Source organism: Podarcis vaucheri (assembly GCF_965113315.1).
Source record: "Podarcis vaucheri genome assembly, chromosome: 2".
NCBI classification, from domain to species: domain Eukaryota; kingdom Metazoa; phylum Chordata; class Lepidosauria; order Squamata; family Lacertidae; genus Podarcis; species Podarcis vaucheri.
In genome coordinates, this window is record NC_138760.1 from 121,152,812 (window position 1) to 121,172,967 (window position 20,156).

General features: G+C 50.3%; 2 protein-coding genes and 1 long non-coding RNA gene across 5 annotated transcripts in view; 1 reads left to right on the forward strand and 2 right to left on the reverse strand.

Moving 5' to 3' along the window:
• Positions 1 to 18,276, forward strand: part of LOC309523625 — a 123,554-nt gene extending 105,278 nt beyond the window's left edge. Inside the window, exon 2 of the long non-coding RNA XR_014215471.1 lies at positions 15,289 to 18,276. This is a non-coding gene — a long non-coding RNA (uncharacterized lncRNA). The remainder of the gene's footprint in view (positions 1 to 15,288) is intronic.
• Positions 1 to 20,156, reverse strand: part of LOC309527528 (uncharacterized protein) — a gene marked incomplete at its 3' end in the record, with an annotated part of 122,173 nt that overhangs the window by 59,004 nt on the left and 43,013 nt on the right. Inside the window, exon 2 of the mRNA XM_082214354.1 lies at positions 8,732 to 9,564. The remainder of the gene's footprint in view (positions 1 to 8,731; positions 9,565 to 20,156) is intronic.
• The window catches only part of LOC309523532 (uncharacterized protein), a 44,191-nt gene continuing 34,861 nt past the window's right edge, over positions 10,827 to 20,156 (reverse strand). For all 3 annotated transcript variants that reach the window (XM_082207376.1, XM_082207375.1, XM_082207374.1), the window contains 2 exons: positions 11,989 to 15,183; positions 10,827 to 11,727 (listed from right to left, as the gene is read on the reverse strand). The gene's annotated coding sequence lies outside the window, so the exon portion shown is untranslated. The remainder of the gene's footprint in view (positions 11,728 to 11,988; positions 15,184 to 20,156) is intronic.

Genomic DNA, 20,156 nt, shown 5'->3' on the forward strand with positions numbered 1-20,156 from the left:
CCCCGCTTGGGGTGCGGTTGGTTGGGTTTTATCTTCTAGGGATACTTACCCTATCAGACCTCCACCTCTTTCCCATACCATTTTGACCCAGGAGTACTGGCCCAAGGATGACTTGTTATTGAGGGGATGTTACCCATCTATTGGGGAGGCTAGTATGGGATCTGGGATTTCCACAATTGAAGGGCTAGGGAGGAATGGCGGTGGGGCTAGATATCTCTATCGGCGAAGGGTTTCGAGATGCAGTGATCCTCGAACCCCTTCCAATCTACGCCCCATCCCAAGGGATGAGGGTAGGGAGAGCAAGGATTACACACCTCCGTCATTGGTGCTGTGCAATGCCAGGTCCATAGGTAACAAAACCGCCACCATGCGTGACTTTTTTGTCTCGCAGGGGATTGACCTGGCTTGCGTGATGGAGACCTGGGTACGGGAAGGCGAAGTAGTCTCCCTACATGAGATAACACCCCCAGGTTTCTCTGTCCTCCATCAATCGCGGACTGTGGGTCGGGGGGGAAGAGTAGCGTTATTCCGGGAGGATTGCTCTTTCAGAGCTCTGCCATCACCAGCGATCTCCGGCATTGAATGTATTGGTCTCGTGTGGGGCACCAAGGAGAGCTTGGCTGTCTGGTTGGTATACTGACCACCCAGCACACCTGCAGCCACCCTGTCAGATCTGCTGGAGGTGGTGACGAGCTGGGCCTTGGAGTTCCCAAACCTACTGGTTTTGGGAGACTTCAACGTCCATGCCGATGCCGCTCCCTCCTCAAAGGCTCTGGACCTAGTGACTTCCATGGCAACACTAGGGCTCTCCCAGTTTGTTTTGGGCCCCACTCATCAAGCAGGCCACATGCTGGATCTGATCTTTGGGGCTGGCATAGATGTGATCATGCTCCCCGCTGTGGACGTGCCATGGTCTGATCACTACGCTTTGAAAGCCAAGATTGACTTCCAGCTCCTCCCCGGCTCGGGTGGCGAACCTATTTGGGCTCGTCCGCGAAAACTGATGGATCCTGATAGATTCCGACAAGCCTTGCGGAACCCTGCTCCTCCTGGCGACTCATTAGATCAGTGCTTCCCAACCTTTTTTGGGCAAAGGCACACTTGTTTCATGAAAAAAATCTCGAGGCACACCACCATTAGAAAATGTTAAAAAATTTAACTCTGTGCCTATATTGACCATATAAAAAGTACAGTGGTGCCTCGCAAGACGAAATTAATTCGTTCCGCAAGTCTCTTCGTCTTGCGAGTTTTTCGTCTTGCGATGCACGGTTTCCCATAGGAATGCATTGAAAATCAATTAATGCGTTCCTATGGAAACCGCCTTCCCCCGACCTCTTCTGGCGGGCGGCATTTTAAAATCGCCCGGGACAGCGGAGGACTTATCCGCTGTCCGGGGCGATTTAAAAGCCCCTGGGAAGGCAGGCAGGGGGGACAAAGACTTTTGCCCCCCGCCTGCCTTCAGAAGAGGTCCAGGACAGGCTTCGCCGACCTCTCCGCAAGCAGCGGGAGGGCTCCCGCTGCTTGCGGAGAGTTGCCAGCACGCCCAGGCTTCGCGGCCCCGCCGCCCGGCTTCGGGAGGCTTTCCCGCCCCGCCGCCCGGCATCGGGACGATGCCCCGAAGCCGGGCGGCAGGGGGAGGCGTTCCCGCCCCGCATCGGGAAACCGCCTTCAGACCAGGTCCAGGGACAGTCTGTCCCCCGACCTCTTCTGAAGGCTGGGGGGGGAACAAGGGCTTTTCTTCCCACTGCCAGCCTTCAGAAGGCTGTTCTGAAGGCTGGCGGTGGGAAGAAAAGCCCTTCTTCCCACCTCCCGCCCCGCAAGCTCCGGGGACAGGAGGGCTTTGCTGCCGACCGCCAGCATTTTAAAAGCCCCTGCTGTCCCGGGGCGATTTTAAAATGCTGGCGGGCGGGAGCGAAGTCTCCGCTGCCCCGAGGAGATTTTAAAATGCTGGGGGTCGGCAGCGAACGCTTCGCTCCCGCCCGCCAGCATTTTAAGATCACCCGGGAAGGCAGGCGGGGGGAGCAAAGACTTTTGCCCCCGCCTGCCTTCAGAAGAGGTCCAGGACCTCGTTCAGATGCCCGGCGGCGGGGTGCGAGGTTCCCGCCCCACCGCCCAGCATCGGGGCATTGTTCCGATGCCCGGCGGCGGGGTGCGAGGTTCCCGCCCCACCGCCCGGCATCGGGGCATCGTTCCGATGCCCGGCGGCGGGGTGCGAGGTTCCCGCCCCACCGCCCCGCTTCGGAGCATCGCTCCGAAGCGGGGCGGCTGGGGCAGGTGTTCCCGCCCCACTTCGGAGCACCGGGAGAAGCGATCTCCCCGCAGCCCCTTGCTTCAAAAGAGGTCCGGGGGCAGCGGGGAAGAAGCGCTGCGCTTCCCGCTGCCCCCGGACCTCTTTTGAAGCAAGGGGCTGCGGGGAGATCGCTTCTCCCCGCAAACCCTTGCTTCAAAAGAGGTCCGGGGGCAGCGCGAAGCGCTTCCCGCTGTCCCTGGACCTCTTTTGAAGCAAGGGGCAGTGGGGAGAAGCGATCTCGGGCGCCGCGGCGCGCAGGCGCACTGCTCGCTCCTCTTTCCGCGCAGGCGCCTTCTCTCGCTCTTTCGCCTCCTTTTCTTTCTCTCTCGATGGTCCGCCTACAAAGGAGTGAGGGAGGCGCCCGCCATGTTTGGATTTGCATCCAGCAGGAGATGCCGCCGCCCCACCTCTCGCCTCCCTCCCACGGCACACCAGGCAAGGTCTCACGGCACACTAGTGCGCCGCGGAACACCGGTTGGGAAACACTGCATTAGATGACCTTGTTGAGGACTGGAATAACCGGCTCTTGGCAGCCATTGATGAGATCGCGCCTAAGCGCCCTCTGCGACCCCGTCGAAACCGGGCCCCTTAGTTTACTGAGGAGCTCCGGAAAATGAAGCGGGATCTCAGACGGCTAGAGCGAGTATGGCGACGGACTCGTGACGGAGCCTCAAGAACATATTATTATAGGACGCTTATGAAAGCCTATGAGATGGCTATAAAAGCTGCTAAGAAATCTTACTTTGCAGCTTCCATTGCATCCGCTAGCTCTCGCCCGGCACATTTTAAAATAATTAGGTCAATAACGTCCTTAGGAGGACAACCAAATTTAAGCACAAATTCGACCCACAGCTGTGAGGCATTCGCGAGCTTTTTTGTGGAGAAAGTCCTGTTGCTCCGCCGTGACCTCCCTGCCAATTTAGATACAGTGACTGAACTGGAGGCCCCTCGACTGACTTCAGGTCCAGTGTTGGACCATTTCGATCGGATACTACCTACTGATGTGGATAGATTCCTTCAAGTTGGTAGGCCCACCACCTGCCTCCTTGATCCGTGCCCGTCTTGGCTGATTAGGGAGTGTCCAGATGTTGCGCGGACCCCCCTGGTTGAAAATATCAATTTGTCCCTTGACACGGGGACATTCCCAGGGGAACTGAAGGAAGCAGCGGTGTGTCCACTCTTAAAGAAAACTTCATTAGATTCCTTAGACCTATGTAATTACCGCCCAGTTTCAAATCTTCCATACCTGGGTAAGGTAATTGAGAGAGTGGTTGCTGAACAGCTTGGTAGGTTTCTGGAGGAAACATCGGCATTAGATCCATTTCAGTCCGGTTTCCGTCCTGGTTTTGGGACGGAGACGGCTCTGGTTGTCCTAACAGATGATATCCGTAGACAACTGGATCGAGGCAGGTCAGGCAGCTGATCCTTTTAGATTTGTCAGCAGCCTTTGACATGGTCGATCATGATCTTCTGGACCATCGCCTCGCAGACGTGGGGATACAGGGCATGGCCCGTAACTGGTTGTGCTCTTTTATCTCTGGTCGGGGACAGAGGGAGGCAATAGGGAGGGAAATGTCATCGCGCCACTCCGTGGTGTGTGGAGTGCTGCAGGGCGCAATTCTCTCCCCGATGCTTTTTAACATCTTTATGCACCCCCTTGCCCAGATTATCCAGAGCTTTGGGCTGGGCTGTCATCAATATGCTGATGACACTCAGCTCTATCTGCTGATGGATGGCCACACCGACTCGGCCCCGGACACACTGACCAGATGCTTGGAAGCTGTGGCTGGATGGTTTTGTGGGAGCCGATTGAAACTAAATCCTTCGAAGACAGAGGTCCTATGGCTGGGTTGGGATGGCATGGGGATGAGGGACCAACTCCCTTCTCTTGCGGGGGCCCAATAAGTGCCATTGCCTTCCGTTAAGAGTTTGGGTATAATCCTTGACGCCTCCCTTTCCATGGAGGCGCAGGTTACAGCAACAGCCAAGGCGACATTTTTCCACCTTCGCCGCATCAAGCAATTGGTCCCTGACCTTTCCTGCCCCGACCTGGCCACAGTGATCCATGCGACGGTCATCTCCAGGCTTGACTACTGTAATTTGCTCTACGCGGGGCTGCCCTTGAAACTGTCCCAGAAACTCCAGCGGGTACAGAATGCTGCAGCGAGGCTCCTCACGGGGTCTTTGCCATGGGAGCATATTCACCCAGTGCTTTTCAAGCTGCACTGGCTCCCGGTGGAGTACAGGGTCAGATTTAAGGTGCTGCTTTTGACCTTTAAAGCCCTTCACGGCCTAGGACCCTCGTACCTACGGGACCGCCTCTCCTGGTATACCCCACGGAGAGCCTCAAGGTCCATAAATAACAACACCCTAGTGGTCCCAGGCCCTAAGGAAGTTAGATTGGGCCTTTTCAACTCTGGCTCCGGCCTGGTGGAACGCTCTGCCTCATGAGACCTGGGCCCTGCAGGATCTGATTTCTTTCCGCAGGGCCTGTAAGACAGAGTTGTTCCGCCTGGCCTTTGGCTTGGAGACAATTTGATTCCCTCCCTCCCTCTCTTTCTTTTTTCTTTTCCTTCTCCTCCTGCAATGAGGCTACATTTTAATATTTTAATGTTCCATTATTTTAATGTTGTATTTTATTTTTGTTTTTAAGTTGTAATCATTCATCGTTTTTATTATTGCTTGTAAGCCGCTCTGAGCCCGGCCTTGGCTGGGGAGGGCGGGGTATAAATAAAAAATTATTATTATTATTAATTATTATTATTATTATTATTACCACTTGGTAGGCTCGACGTTGAGCTCTAACCTGTGTCCAGTCAGATTCGGAATGAGTTATTCGCCACCAGCGCTCTAGCCGTCTCAATGATTGTTTCATTGCCCTCAGATCCGTGGAAAACCATGGGGCTGCCCGGGCTCCATGCAATCGGAGAGGGCGCTTGGGAGCCAAACAGTCAATAGCCCTGGTTAACTCCACATTCCAGCGAGCCACCAGGGAATTGGCTGAAAGGCCATCAACATGGGATAAAGCAGTGTTTCCCAACCGGTGTTCCGCGGCACACTAGTGTGCCACGAGACGTTGCCTGGTGTGCCGTGGGAGGGAGGCGGGCGGCTGCCTGCGTGGCGCTGACGTCACGGGGCTGTAACGTGCCCCACATAGGCACACGCGGGGCGGCGAGCGAGCTCCCTCCCACATCCCATCGCCGGCTCTGCACCAGGCGGTAGAGCTCGGCGAAGTCGCCGCGCTGGAAGGCCAGCAGCGCGCGCGCCTTGGCCAGGCTCTCGCCCGCCTGTGCCTCCAGGCACGGCGCCTCGGCGTCGGGCGGCAGCGAGCCCAGGAAGCGGCCCAGCTGGCCGGGGTCGCCCGCCTGCAGCAGCGCCTCGCACCCGCACGAGACCTGCTCCGCCGAGAAGCGCGGCGAGCGTGGAGGATCGGGCGCGGCGGAGGCCAGCCCCGCGCTTGGAGAGGACACAGCAGCCGTCGCCAAACCCGATCCTCCTCCTCCTCCTGCTGCTCCGCCGCCGTCCTCTGGCTCTCGGCCGGGAGGAGCCTGCGGCGACGGGGCGGGCGCCGAAGTTGGCAGAAGTTGGCGCGCCTCCTCGGCAGCGCCTTCGTCCTCCTCCTCCTGCCTCTGCTCTCCTCCGGCGGCGGGGGCGCGCCGCCCTCCCCGGCCGGGGGGGGCTCGGCGGGGCCCGCGGGGAAGGAGGCCATGTTTGCGGCGCACGGGATCGCGGCCCCCCTTGCCCGCCTCCGGCCCGCTCCCCTCCCCCTGCGCGGTGCCCTAGCCGTGCGGGTCTCCTCCCCCTGCGCCGCCGTCCCCTTTCCACATCCTAGGAGCCGCGGTCCGCCTACCGCCCCCGGGCCGCGGCGCGGCTCCCAGCCCGGGCTGGCCTCCGCCTCCTGGGACGCGCGCCCACCCCCGCGGCCCCCCAAACTTCGGAGCAACTCTCCAGACGCTTCTCCCCCGCCTCAGTCTCCCTCCTTTCCACTTCTCTTCCCCCCTTCCTTCCCTCTTTCTTTCTCTTTCTCTCCCACCCGCCTTGCCTTCTATTAACTTTCCTTTCCCCTCCCTTCGTCCTTCCTACTTTTACTCCTGGGCTCCTCCCCCCTTTGCGCAGCCACAAATCAATCTCTCTCTCTTTTTTCCCCTCTCTCTCTTCTTTGCTCAGACGCAAAAAAGCGCCGCTTTTTGGAAATCCGGACTGCTGTCCCTGCTGAAACGATACTTTAAAAAAGGAAGAACCCACTGGCTCTTATTTCTGTTTAAAGCAGTAGATCCCGAACTCTTTTGGCCCACTGCCCCCTTGGTTCCACATCCCCCAGTGTCCCCTATTCTTACTCTATAGAAAGCATTACAGGGGTTAACGCGGCTCGCTAAAGAAGATATTAATAGAATTCTGCATTTGGGGGGAGACCCTAACAGTCATCTACCATTACCTTCTATGCTGTTACTATTTTTTTATTTTTTTTTACATAAGTAAAAAGTGACCTTTCCCCATCTGGCATGGTGGTGTGCCTCGAGATTTTTTTCATGAAACAAGTGTGCCTTTGCCCAAAAAAGGTTGGGAAACACTGGGATAAAGCATCCCCTACCACTCTCTGGAAACCATTTGGATCCATTAAGTGGCAGGGGCGGACCATCCGAATTGGTCCCACCTCCCTGCAGGAAATGTAAAGAAGAAGTGGGTACCTTTTGCTATATGTGGTGGTCATGTAAGATAACAGTATCATTTGGGTAAATGGTATATAATGAATTTAAAAAAATGTTTAAAATAAAATTTGTTAAGAACCTAGAAGCTTATTTATTTGGAATTACAGGTACTGAGATCCCAAAAGACCAGGAAAGACTATGTATGCGACAACAGCTGCACAGATGTTATTATCCCAACGATGGAAAGATGCAAAAATCCCAACTAAGGAAGATTGGCAAGCCAAACTGCTGGACTCTGCCGAAATGGCAAAATTAGCCGCGAGACTCAGGAATCAAGAAAACAAGGACTTTAAAAAAGATTTGGGAAATTTTATAATTTACTTATGAGATTATTGCACACAAATCAAAATGTTAGCTGGACTTTAGGAATCACTTGTAAAGAAGTTTATGGACAATTTAGATAAATGAAAACTGTGGAGAATGTATCTATACAGTGGTAACTCGTGTTACGTAACGCTCTGGAACTTTTACGGGTTTCGCCGCTCGCACGCATAGAAGAACTCTATTGCTCCGCGTGCGTGTGCAGAAGCGGTCCTCCAGTTTGCTAAAACCTAGGGATCCGTCTGGAGCTCCGGAACAGATCCTGTTTGCAACCGGAGCCACCACTGTATGTAGTTTTGGAAAAATTAATATAAGGACCCATTAAAGGGATGGAGCGAAGTCATGTGATTCAGAGAATCTCATGAAATGATTATATAAATGTCTTTGATATAAACTTGTATTTGTAAAAACCAATAAAAATATTTAAAAAAAAGGGAAGTCCATAGATTGACTATGCTTCTGTTGATTCATCATTTGCAAACCCAGAAATAGGTGTTCCTGTTTTTGAAGTTTGCCTCGGAAACCAAACATGCTCATGAGCTTCCATTTTTACTGTTGCGCAGCAAATTTAAGTGCCCCCCACAATAATTAATGCTTTTTTTCATTCCGTTTTACCCTTGAGCAGCTAATTTAAGTCGTCTCCATCGTAATCAAGGTTTTTTTCATCCCATTCGTTCCCTTGGACAGCTAATTTAAGGCCCCCCCAATCAATATTCAAGCTGTTTCTGGTTGCAGTGTTCTGAGGTGACATTTGGTGCTTTAGTTTTTTCCTATGTTTTGCGTTTTGCGTTTTTGTTTTTGTGGCTTTTTCATTTTTGACTGAGGCTTAGCTTTTTGTTTTATGATTGATTTATTGATTGACTGACTGTGGAAAGGGATAAAAGCTCCCCATTCAAACAATGACTATCATCAATGTAGGTACGATTTTTTTTTTTTAAATTTTTATCATCTACAATACTGTCTTATTTATTTTATGGTACAGAACATTGATTATTGCTTTCTTTTTATAGATCAATGGTCTTGTTAGATAGTAAAATTCATGTTAAATTGCTGTTTTAGGGGTTGTTTTTAAAAGTCTGGAATGGATTAATCCATTTTGCATTACTTTCTACAGGACAGTACGCCTTGGTTTTGGAACGCTTTGGTTTTGGAAGACTTCTGGAACCGATTAAGTTTGAGACCCGAGGTACCACTGGAACTCCTAAGATTTAAAATCCTGGAGCGAGAAAATCTGCCCCCACTACTTTATGAAAGGGATTCAAGAAACAAAGAGCTGCTTTGGAGAAGGCCTCACACCCATTCCTTCTTCCTGTCAGGAACTTCCTTCCATTTGTCTCCTCTCCATCTTTTCCTCTTTCTCCCTCCGCCATCCATCTATCCCTCTCCCCATCTCCTCTCCCCTGGAACTCACCAGATTTCTCCAAGGGTCCTGGGAGGGAATGCTCAGAGGTTGTGGGGAGGGATGCGGGAGACAGCCTGACCAGGTCAGCCGTCCATCTTCCTCCTTCCATCCTGGCCAGGGTTGCAGGTTCAGTCTCAGCTAGGTTTGCAGGTTCAGCTTCCTGAGGAGCGCAGAATCCAGAGCAAGTTGCAGCTTCCTGGGAGGGAGGGAAGAAGAAGAAGCCAAGGGAGTCTGAGAGCCCCTGCAGGGATTCTCCTGCCCAAGACATTCTGCTGCCCCTGGAGAAGCCCCAATTGGGCACCCCCTTCCCAAGAGCCCCCACCCATTTTCAAACACCTTTGGCAATTCCTTTCATCACCTCCTTTCCTTTTTTATTTTATTTATTCAATCTTTATTGGTTTCAAATCAACACACACACACACACACACCAAAAGAAACAAAACAAAAAAGCACAATACATTTCTTACAAAAAGAAATAGAACAATACGTCACGAATGCACAAAATTATTCCCGCCATCAACTTCTGACTTCCTTGATATAGGTTATTTATTTTCTTAATTAGGTAAAGGTACCCTTGACCAATAGGTCCAGTCACGCATGATTTTGGGGTTGCAATGCTCATCTCGCTTTACTGGCTGAGGGAGCTGGCGTTTGTCCGCACTCAGCTTCCAGGTCATGTGACCAGCATGACTAAGCCACTTCTGGTGAACTAGAGCAGCGCATGGAAACACCGTTTACCTTCCCGCCGGAGCGGTACCTATTTACCTACTTGCACTTTTGACGTGCTTTCGAACTGCTAGGTTGGCAATTTTCTTAATTACTTGCCTCTGTTTTTCAATAAACTTTATCTTTGTTAAATCTTGTCTGAATTCTTTGTACCTTATTCAATTCCGAGTTATTCAAAGCATTTTAAAGTTTTTATAAGGGGACACTGTTCTTTTAAATATTGTCTATAGAGCTCCTATTTCCTTTTAAACTTTTGGGTCGATCGATTTCTTATCTTTTCCGTCATCTGTGCTACTTCTATATATTGAAGGATTTTTACTTGCCACTCCTCTTCTGATGGAATTTTATCTCCTTTCTATCCCTTGGCAATCAGCATTCTCACTGCAGTTGTTGCACACAAAAAGACCCCTTCCCAAGAGCCCCTGCCCATTTTCAAACACCTTTGGCAATTCCTTTCACCTGCCTGTCCCACCTCCTTCCTAAGGCTGGCATGGTATGCACATTAGTGGCCTGAGAGTAGACCCCATAGAACTTAAGAGTTCATCTGCAAAGGACTGCTCTGAATACATGGGTGGCCCTTGCATGGAGAAGAAGGAAGCCCCTTGCTTGCATCTGGACCCCCTGGGAGAGGCGGGGGATCCGCCCATTGCTCCCTCTGTCCTCCCTGACTCCTCCTCTGTCGTTCTGCCCTGCAAACACCCTTTGCTCTTGTTGCTCAGGGGAGAGAGGCAGGAAGAGCCTTCAAACCCATCCCTTTCCTCCTCTGCTGCCCAGTGAGAGGGGAAGGAGCGGCAGCGCCTGGTTCACTTCATGGTTTACTGGGATTGTGAATGAACATGTCCTCTGCCTTCCATGCGGTGGGAGTGGGGTGGGTTAAAAGTGGTGAGGAGCCCCCCCCTCCAGTCCTTTTGGGAAACAGGAGCTTTGTTCAGGAGTAAACAACTTAGATGGCAAGTTCACAAGAGAAGAACTTTGGAGCACTGCTTGCTCTTACTATGTGTTTGAACCTAGAGGACAACATACACGTTTACACCACAGGATTCCTTAAAGAGGGCTTTTTTTAAAATTCAAAGGCCATTTCTACAAAATGGAAGTATTCTGCTGGCAGTCCTGTATAGGAAAGTTTTCAATGCTTTAAATTTTTTGGTGTTTTTGTTGGAAGCCACCCAGAGTGGCTGAGGCAACACAGTCAGATGGGCAGGGGGCAAGTAATGAATTCTTTATTCTTATTCTTATTCTTCCCAACTGTAGCAGGAACCCCCCCCCCCAATCATTCTGCTTGTACAAACTTCATACACACACACACACACACACACACACACACACACTACATACGCCACATTTCTGTTATAAATTCATAGAAAATCAACCATACATCGGATTTGCACTGTTCCATTTTTATTTTACTCCATATGACAAGAACTAACAAAGGGGGGTGACTTAGTCCTGGTCAGCCATAATCCCTCCACCATCTCAGCACATCTGCAGGAGCCCTGCCCAGATGATCCCAGACAGAAGGCAGTCAAGATCACAAAGAACTTGCATATGGGAGTGGATTCAGCATGGACTGAAACAAAGGACAATGATCAGATCTTCCCTCAGGGGGCAGGAAACTGCAAACTCCCCTTTGTCTCCTGGAAGTGACTCATGGGGAGGGGGGAAAGGAGGAACCAGCCAGGTGACAAGATACTCAGGTTACCACCAACTCCTCCCTCAACTCCTCCTTTCTGTAATATATGCATGATGTTTCTGGGGGGTGGGCTTGACCTAGAGGAGGGGAATTTCAAAAGTTTTTATAAGACCTGGAACACTATTTTTCTGGGTCTTTCCTCTCTCCTGCAAGTGAGGGGAACACCCTGATGCATCAGTTCAATAAAGGCCAAGCCTACAGGCTGCTGTTTTGCTCCAAGTTATCCTGGTTGGTGTCTTTGTTTTGTCCAAGGGAGCCCTCGGATTTTTCCGGTAACACTTCTAAGCCCATCCTACTATGCATGCTGGTCAGAGACTCTGTCCCAACCTCCCCCTTGAACACAACAGGGTTTTCCTAGTTCTACTGCTATTCTTTACATTCCTATACTGCCCTTCCTCCAAAGATCACAGGGCAGCTTACAAGAGAAAAACACAGAGATGCATAGCAGAGTAGGAAATAAAAACGACAACCCTCCCCCCCCCATGCAGTTGTGAAGTCCATAGATTGTTTAATGAGCCAAACGCCTGGGAGAAGAGCAAGGCTTTCGCCTGTTGCCTAAAGATAAGGTCCTCCTCCGAGGGGTCTTCTGCTGGAGTATAGATATTAAATTTAAATTAATACTATTAAGGCGATCCTGGCCAGCAATGCCCACCCCTCTCCCCTCTCCTTCCCTGCAACTCCCTTTGTACCAGATCCCTGCAGGAGGAAGCTTCTCCCCCCCCCCCTTCAAGCCCCCTTTAAGAAAACAGCTCCCTTCCCTCCCTTCTCTCCTCCCCGTCCCGGGGCTTCTCATCCTGGACCCCCTCGCAAAGCCCCTTCCCTCCTTCCCCGCCATTGGCTTTGCACTCACCCGAAATCCCAGGCAGCGGGGGCGGGAATGGGAGCCCCCGCGTGGGAGGCAGGGAGTGAGGGCGCTTAATTAGGAGGCTTAATTAGGAAGCAGCCCCTCCTCCGCCTCCGCAGGATGCAGCCCCCCTTCCCGCCTCCTCCCCTCCCTCCTTTGCAAGCCCGGATTTTATCTGTTGGTGAAGCCGGAAGTGGAGGCAACTCGAAGGAAGGAGAAATTTCTCCCCACGTTCAGCCTCATGTCTGTTATTTGATAATTGGGGGAAGGAAAACCTTATAGCACCCAACCAATGGGAAGGCGAGGGAGGGAACGTGTGCATAGGGAAAATAAGTTCGTACATTGCCCCAGCTGAACTGTGGCTGCTTTGGACCCCCGCTTTTGCAAGAACGTATTGTCCTCAATAAGGGACGCAGCTGGAGTTGTGGTTTAAACCCCAGAGCCTAGGGCTTGTCAATCAGAAGGATGGCAGTTTGAATCCCTGCAATGGGGTGAGCTCCCGTTGCTCTGTTTCTGCTCCTGCCAACCTAGCAATTCGAAAGCACAAAGTGCAAGAAGATAAAGAGGTACCTGTTGTAAACAAAATCTGCCCTTATTCCCTTATGGGGGACACAAGAGCCTTTACAGAGCCCTTTGCCGGTTCTCCATCAGTAGGAGAAAATAACAGAGGCCAACCAGAGAATATTGAGAAGCAAAGCAGCTAGTAAGCCTGATCTTTATTGAACTGTTGCAACAGGGTGCTCCCCTCACATGCAGGAGAATGGAGGAGGACCCCGGACAAAGGTGTGCCTGCCATTATATAGCCCTTTTAAATTCCCTGCCTTGATCGTGGATGGAGAACTTGACTTGGCATGTGTAACAGAGACTTGGTAGGATGAAGCAGATGGACCTGTCCTTGCCGCTGCTTGTCCACCAGGTTCTCTTCTCAACCCAGTCATGTGGGCGGGGAGGGGGGGTTGCAGTGATTTTTAGGAAATCATTAATTTCCACCAGGCGTCCTATTGGAAAGACCCAGTTCTCTGAGTGCATGTTCTTGAAATTGGACAATAGGGGCAGTACAGGATTCCTTTTGGTGTACCAACCACCCCGCTGCACCAAGGATTCCCTGCCCAAGCTGCTTCAGGTCGTGGCAGATGTTCTCCTGGAGACACCTAATTTGGTTGTCCTGGGGGATTTTAACATTCACGCCAACACAACCTTACAAGGGGCTGATTGGGACTTTGTGGAAAGCATGGCCTCCATGGGGCTGTCCCTAAATAAGTTTGGCCCAACGTATAGTCGCAGAAATGCCTTAGACCTGGTTTTTCTCCTCTATGGATGTTGGTGATCTGACACTAAGTAAAAGCGAAACTAAAGAAGTACCATGGTCAGATCACTCTCTGGTGCACCTGGACTTCTCCACAACCCTTCCCATCTGCAGGGAGGTGGGACCGATTTGGATGGTCCCCCCCGCCACTTAATGGATCCAAATGGTTTCCAGAGAGTGGTAGGGGATGTTTTATCCCATGTTGATGGCCTTTCAGCTGATTCCCTGGTGCCCGGTTGGAATGTGGAGTTAACCAGGGCTATTGACTGTCTAGGGACGTGGGTGGCACTGTGGGTAAAAGCCTCAGCGCCTAGGGCTTGCCGATCGAAAGGTCGGCAGTTCGAATCCCTGCGGCGGGGTGCGCTCCCGCTGCTCGGTCCCAGCGCCTGCCAACCTAGCAGTTCGAAAGCACCCCCAGGTGCAAGTAGATAAATAGGGACCACTTACTAGCGGGAAGGTAAACAGCGTTCCGTGTGCTGCGCTGGCTCGCCAGATGCAGCTTGTCACGCTGGCCACGTGACCCGGAAGTGTCTTCGGACAGCGCTGGCCCCCGGCCTATAGAGTGAGATGGGCGCACAACCCTAGAGTCTGTCAAGACTGGCCCGTACGAGCAGGGGTACCTTTACCTTATTGACTGTCTAGCTCTGAAGCGCCCTCTCCGATTGCATGGAGCCTGGACAGCCCCATGATTTTCCATGATCTGAGGGCAATGAGATAGCTAGAGCACCAGTGGCAGAAACCTCATTCTGAATCTGACCAGACACGGGTTAGAGCTCAACATCAAGCCTACCAAATGGCGATAGCAAAGGTGAATAAAACCTTCTTCACCCCCTCTCTTGCATCTGCAGAAAACAGCAGCAGGAGACTGTTTCAGGTGGTTTGCAATTTAATACAACCAACTCTCCAATGGGGCCCCGTATGGGCCACATGATCACCTGCAATGATTTTGCAGTTTTTTTGCAGAAAAGTCACTCAGATTCAGAGAGGTAGACTCCCTCGTGGGAGCAGGGCGTGGGCTGGTGAGTGCTGGAGTCCTGTCTAGTCAAGTTGCGTGGGATCAATTCCAATCTGTTATGTCCGAGGATGTGGACAGGCTGCTTGGATGAGTGAAACCAACCACCTGTCTCCTTGATCCTTGCCCATCCTGGCTCATAAAAGCTAGCCAGGAAGGGCTGGGTGATGGGCTCTGTGGGGTGGTGAATGCTTCTCTCTGTGAAGGAGCCTTCCCAGACACACTCAAAGAGGCAGTTACAGTGGTACCTCTGGTTAAGAACTTAATTCGTTCTGGAGGTCTGTTCTTAACGTGAAACTGTTCTTAACCTGAAGCACCACTTTAGCTAATCGAGCCTCCTGCTGCCGCTGTACAATTTCTGTTCTCATCCTGAAGCAAAGTTCTTAACCTGAGGTAACACTCTATGGCAAGGTGATTGATTGATTGATTGATTGGGTGGTTGCTGAAGATGTGGACCATTTGGATCCCTTCCAGTTGGGATTCAGGCCTCTTCATGGGACTGAAACTGACCTGGGCACGTCGGTCAATGATCTCTGGCGGGCTAGGAACAAAGGTGAGAGCTGTTTCATAGTTCTGCTGGATCTTTCAGAGGCATTTGACACCATCAGCCATAACATCCTTCTGGACCGTCTAGAGGGGCTGGGAGCTAGAGGCACTGTTATACAGTGGTTCCGCTCCTTCCTCTTGGGCCGTGTTCAGAAAGTGGTGTTGGGGGATGAGTGGTGTTGGGGGATGAGTGTTCAGATCCCTGAGCTGTCACTTGTGGGGTGCCTCAGGGTTCCGTCCTCTCCCCATGCTTTTCAACATCTACATGAAGCCGCTGGGAGAGATCATCAGGGTGTTTGTGCTGGGTGTTCATCAGTATGTGGATACCCAGCTCTACCTCTCTTTCAAATCAGAACCAGTGAAGATGGTGAAGGTCCTGTGTGAGTTCCTGGAGGTGATTGGATGGATGGCAGCTAACATATTAAAGTTGAATCCCAACAAGGCAGATGTCCTGTTTTGGGGGGACAGGAGGCAGGCAGGTGTGGAGGACTCCCTGGTCCTGAATGGGGTAACTGTACCCCTAAAGGACCAGGTGCGCAGCCTGGGAGTCATTATGGACTTGCAGCTGTCCATGGAGGCACAGGTCAATTCTGTGTCCAGGGCAGCTGTTTACCAGCTCCATCTGGTACGCAGGCTGAGACCCTATCTGCCTGAAGACTGTTTTGCCAGACTAGTGCATGCTGCAGTTATCTCCCACTTGCACTACTGCAATGCATTCTACGTGGGGCTACCTTTGAAGGTAATCCAGAAACAACAACTAATCCAGAATGCGGCAGCTAGACTGGTGACGGGAGGAGAGTCTTCACCCCCATCGTTCTGCCTGGACATGGATGTCCAGTACCAAGAGCCTGCTGGCGGTTCCCTCACTGAGAGAAGTGAACTTACAGGGAACCAGTCAGAAGGCCTTCTCAGAAGTGGTGCCCTCCCTGTGGAATACCTTCCCACCAGATGTCAAAGGAAAAAACAGCCACCAGACTTTAAAAGACATCTGAAGGCTGCCCTGTTTAGGGAAACCTTTAATATCTGAAGGACTATTGTATTTCAATGTTTTGTTGGAAGCCACCCAGAGTGGCTGGGGAAATCCAGCCAGATGGGCGTGGTACAAATAAAAAATATTATTATTATTGAAAACAAACACAAATTATTTTCTGCACATCCAGAGACTTGACAATCATCTTCACTTCCCAGGAAATCTGGGAAACCTGAGCGGAAAACTCCATACATTTATATGGTTTCCCACCTGTGTGAATTATCTTATGAATATTAAGGTTTCCACTCCCTCTGAAGCCTTTTCCACATTTCATAAATCTGGTTTTCCCCATGTGAGTTAGCAGAAGTTTCCTAAGGTTTCATATTGAGTTAAGCTTCTCCCATGTGCGAGTTCGCCAGTGTAATGTAAGTTTATCCTTACAGTTGAAGCTCATCTCACATTCAATACGTTCCAATGGTTTCTCCCCCGTATAAGTTAGTTGGTGTACTCTAAGTGCTCTACTGCAGCTGAAGTTGGTGTCTTATAAGGTGTCGATATGGACTGAAGCTTTCCACATTCTTTCCACATTCAGTACATTTAAATGGTTTATCCTGTGTGAGTTTTTTGGTGTTTTCCAAGTGTTCCGTTTTGACTGAAACACTTTCCACATTCAATACATGCAAATGGTTTCTCCCCCGTGTGAGTTCGTTTGTGTATTCTAAGGTGTCCACTTCTACTGAAGCTCTTTCCACATTCAATACATTTGAATGGTTTCTCCCCCGTGTGAAAACAAAAAAAATTCCTTCCAGTAGCACCTTAAAGACCAACTAAGTTAGTTCTTGGTATGAGCTTTCGTTTGCATGCACACTTCTTCAGATACACTGAAACAGAAGTTGCCAGATCCTTCTATATAGTGAGAAGGTGGGGAGGGGTATTACTCAGAAGGGTGGTGGGAATGGGTGATTGGCAGATGGCTGTGATGAGCCTGTTGACGACTTTTAACGACTGCAATAGGTCTTACAGGAAAGAGTAAGGGGTGAGAAGGTGAAAAATGGCTTTGTCATGTATAATGAGATAAGAATCCAATGTCTTTGTTGAGACCAGGTTTCTCCATGGTTTTAAGTTTGGTAATGAGATGCAATTCAGCAGCTTCTCTTTCCAGTCTATTTCTGAAATTCCTTTGTAGTAAAACAGCTACTTTGAGATCTTGTATAGAATGTCCTGGGAGATTGAAGTGTTCTCCTACTGGTTTCTCTGTCTTGTGATTCTTGATGTCAGATTTATGTCTGTTTATTCTTTGGCGTAAGGTTTGGCCTGTTTGTCCAATATAGAGAGCGGAAGGACACTGCTGGCATTTGATGGCATACACAATGTTAGACGATGAGCAATTAAATAGTCCCGAGATGGTATGTGTGATGTTGTTGGGGCCAGTAATGGTGTTGTCCGGGTGTATGTGGCAGCAAAGTTGGCATCTGGGTTTATTGCAGGCTCTGGTGCCAGTGTCCGTGTTAGGTCTGGTTGTAGTATTATTGTGGGTTAGGAGTTGTTTAAGATTGGGTGGCTGTCTGTAGGCAATGAAAGGTCTTCCTCCCAGAGCTTGAGAAAGAGAACTGTCATTGTCCAGGAGAGGTTGTAGATCTCTGATGATGTGTTGTACTTTTTTTGACTTGGGAGCTGTATGTGATGACTAGAGGTGTTCTGTTATTTTCTTTTTTGGGTCTGTCTTGCAGCAAGTTCTCTCTGGGTATCAGTCTGGCTCTGCTGATCTGTTGTCTAACTTCATCTGCTGGGTATTTTAGTTCTAAAAAGGTTTGCTGTAGATCTCTTAGGTGAGAGTCTCTGTCTGTAGAATTGGAACAGATACGGCTGTAACGTAGTGCCTGGCTATATACAATGGACTGTTTGGTATGTTTGGGATGGTAGCTAGAGGCATGTAGATATGTTTGTCGGTCAGTAGGTTTAGGTGGTGTCTATGTGCCCATCCTGTATTTTTATAGTAGTGTCCAAAAAATGTATTTCTTGCATAGATTGATTCATTGTTAGGTTGATTGTGGGGTGAAAATCATTGAATTTCTGGTGGAAGGTGTCCAGGGTCTGTTGACCATGTGTCCAGATGATAAAAATATCGTCAATGTATCGCAGGTACAAGAGAGTTAGTTGATGTCTTCTAAGGTGTTCACTTCTACAGAAGCTCTTTCCACATTCAATACATTTAAATGGTTTCTCCCCCATGTGAGTTAGTTGGTGTATTCTAAGTGTTCCACTTCCACTGAAGCTCTTTCCACATTCAGTACATTCAAATGGTTTTCCCGTGTGAGTTCCTTGATGTTTTCTAAGAGTTCTATTTTCCCTGAAGGTCTTTCGATAGTCAGTACATCTAAATGGTTGCTCCCCCGTGTGAGTTCGTTGATGTGTCCTCAGTCTTCCACTGTGATAAAAGCACATCCCACATTCCCTGCATTTAAACTGTTTCTTTGTTCTTCCCAATGAATTCACAGATGGCTCCATAGAATTCTGGCCATCATCTTCCTCACCTGTTTGGGAGTGGGGGGGGTGCGGGGAGAATCCTGATAAGACTTTCAGGAAAGACAAGAAAGGAACTAAAAAACACGTCAAAAGGCACCTGAATCGTGGAAAGAAGCATACATTACACTTATACCAAAAACAGAGACTGAGAAGGACCAGATTAAGAACTACCGCCCTGCCCTATATCATTACTTAATGTGGATTACAAAATTTTTGCAGACATTTTGGCAAAAAGATTGAAGAAAGTGTTGGTGGGAGAGATTCACAAGGACCAGGCTGGCTTTCTTCCAGGAAGACATCTGTCAGACAATGTGAGAAATATAATAGATATTATGGAATTGTTAGAAGCCAATATTAATACTAAGGCAGTATTAATATTTGTGGATGCGGAGAAAGCCTTTGACAATATCTCTTGGAGCTTTATGAAAAAGAATCTACAAGGGATGGGGGTAGGCCAAGGCTTTGAGAATGGTATAGGTGCAATTTACTCTGAACAAAAAGCAAAGTTAATTGTAAATAACGTGGTTACTGAAGAATTTCCTATTGAAAAAGGGACACGACAGGGGTGCCCAATATCCCCATTACTTTTTATATCTGTCTTGGAGGTTTTGTTAAATATGATCAGAGGGGTTCAGGTCGGAGCTAAACAATATAAATTGAGGGCTTTTGCAGATGATTTAGTACTAACTTTACAAGAGCCAGACACTAGTACGAAAAGAGTTTTAGAGTTAATTCAAGTATTTGGTGAAGTAGCAGGATTTAAGCTGAATAAGCAAAAAACGAAAGTACTGGAGAAAAATCTAACAGTTGGTGAAAGAGAGAGGTTTCAGAGTGAAACTGGATTAACTGTGGCAAAGAAAGTGAAATACTTGGGGATTAACATGACATCTAAAAATATGAACTTATTCAAAGACAACTATGAGAAATGTTGGACAGAAGTTAAGAAAGATTTAGAAATATGGTCAAATTTGAGACTTTCCTTGTTAGGCCGAATTGCTGTTATTAAGATGAATGTTTTGCCTAGAATGCTGTTTTTGTTTCAAACATTGCAGGTTGTGGACAAAATGGACTGTTTCAAGAAGTGGCAGAAAGATATACAGTGGTGCCTCGCAAGACGAAATAAATTCGTTCCGCAAGTCTCTTCGTCTTGCGAGTTTTTCGTCTTGCGATGCATGGTTTTCCATAGGAATGCATTGAAAATCAATTAATGCGTTCCTATGGAAACCGCCTTCCCCCGACCTCTTCTGGCGGGCGGCATTTTAAAATCGCCCGGGACAGCGGAGGACTTATCCGCTGTCCGGGGCGATTTAAAAGCCCCTGGGAAGGCAGGCAGGGGGGACAAAGACTTTTGCCCCCCGCCTGCCTTCAGAAGAGGTCCAGGACAGGCTTCGCCGACCTCTCCGCAAGCAGCGGGAGGGCTCCCGCTGCTTGCGGAGAGTTGCCAGCACGCCCAGGCTTCGCGGCCCCGCCGCCCGGCTTCGGGAGGCTTTCCCGCCCCGCCGCCCGGCATCGGGACGATGCCCCGAAGCCGGGCGGCAGGGGGAGGCGTTCCCGCCCCACCGCCCGGCATCGGGACGATGCCCCGAAGCCGGGCAGCGGGGGGAGGCGTTCCCGCCCCGCCGCCCGGCATCGGGACGATGCCCCGATGCCAGGCGGGGGGAGGCTTTCCCGCCCCGCTGCCCGGTATCGGGACGATGCCCCGAAGCCGGGCAGCGGGGGGAGGCGTTCCCGCCCCGCCGCCCGACATCGGGACGATGCCCCGAAGCCGGGCGGCGGGGGCTTTTCCGCCCCTAAGCCGGGCGGCGGGGGCTTTT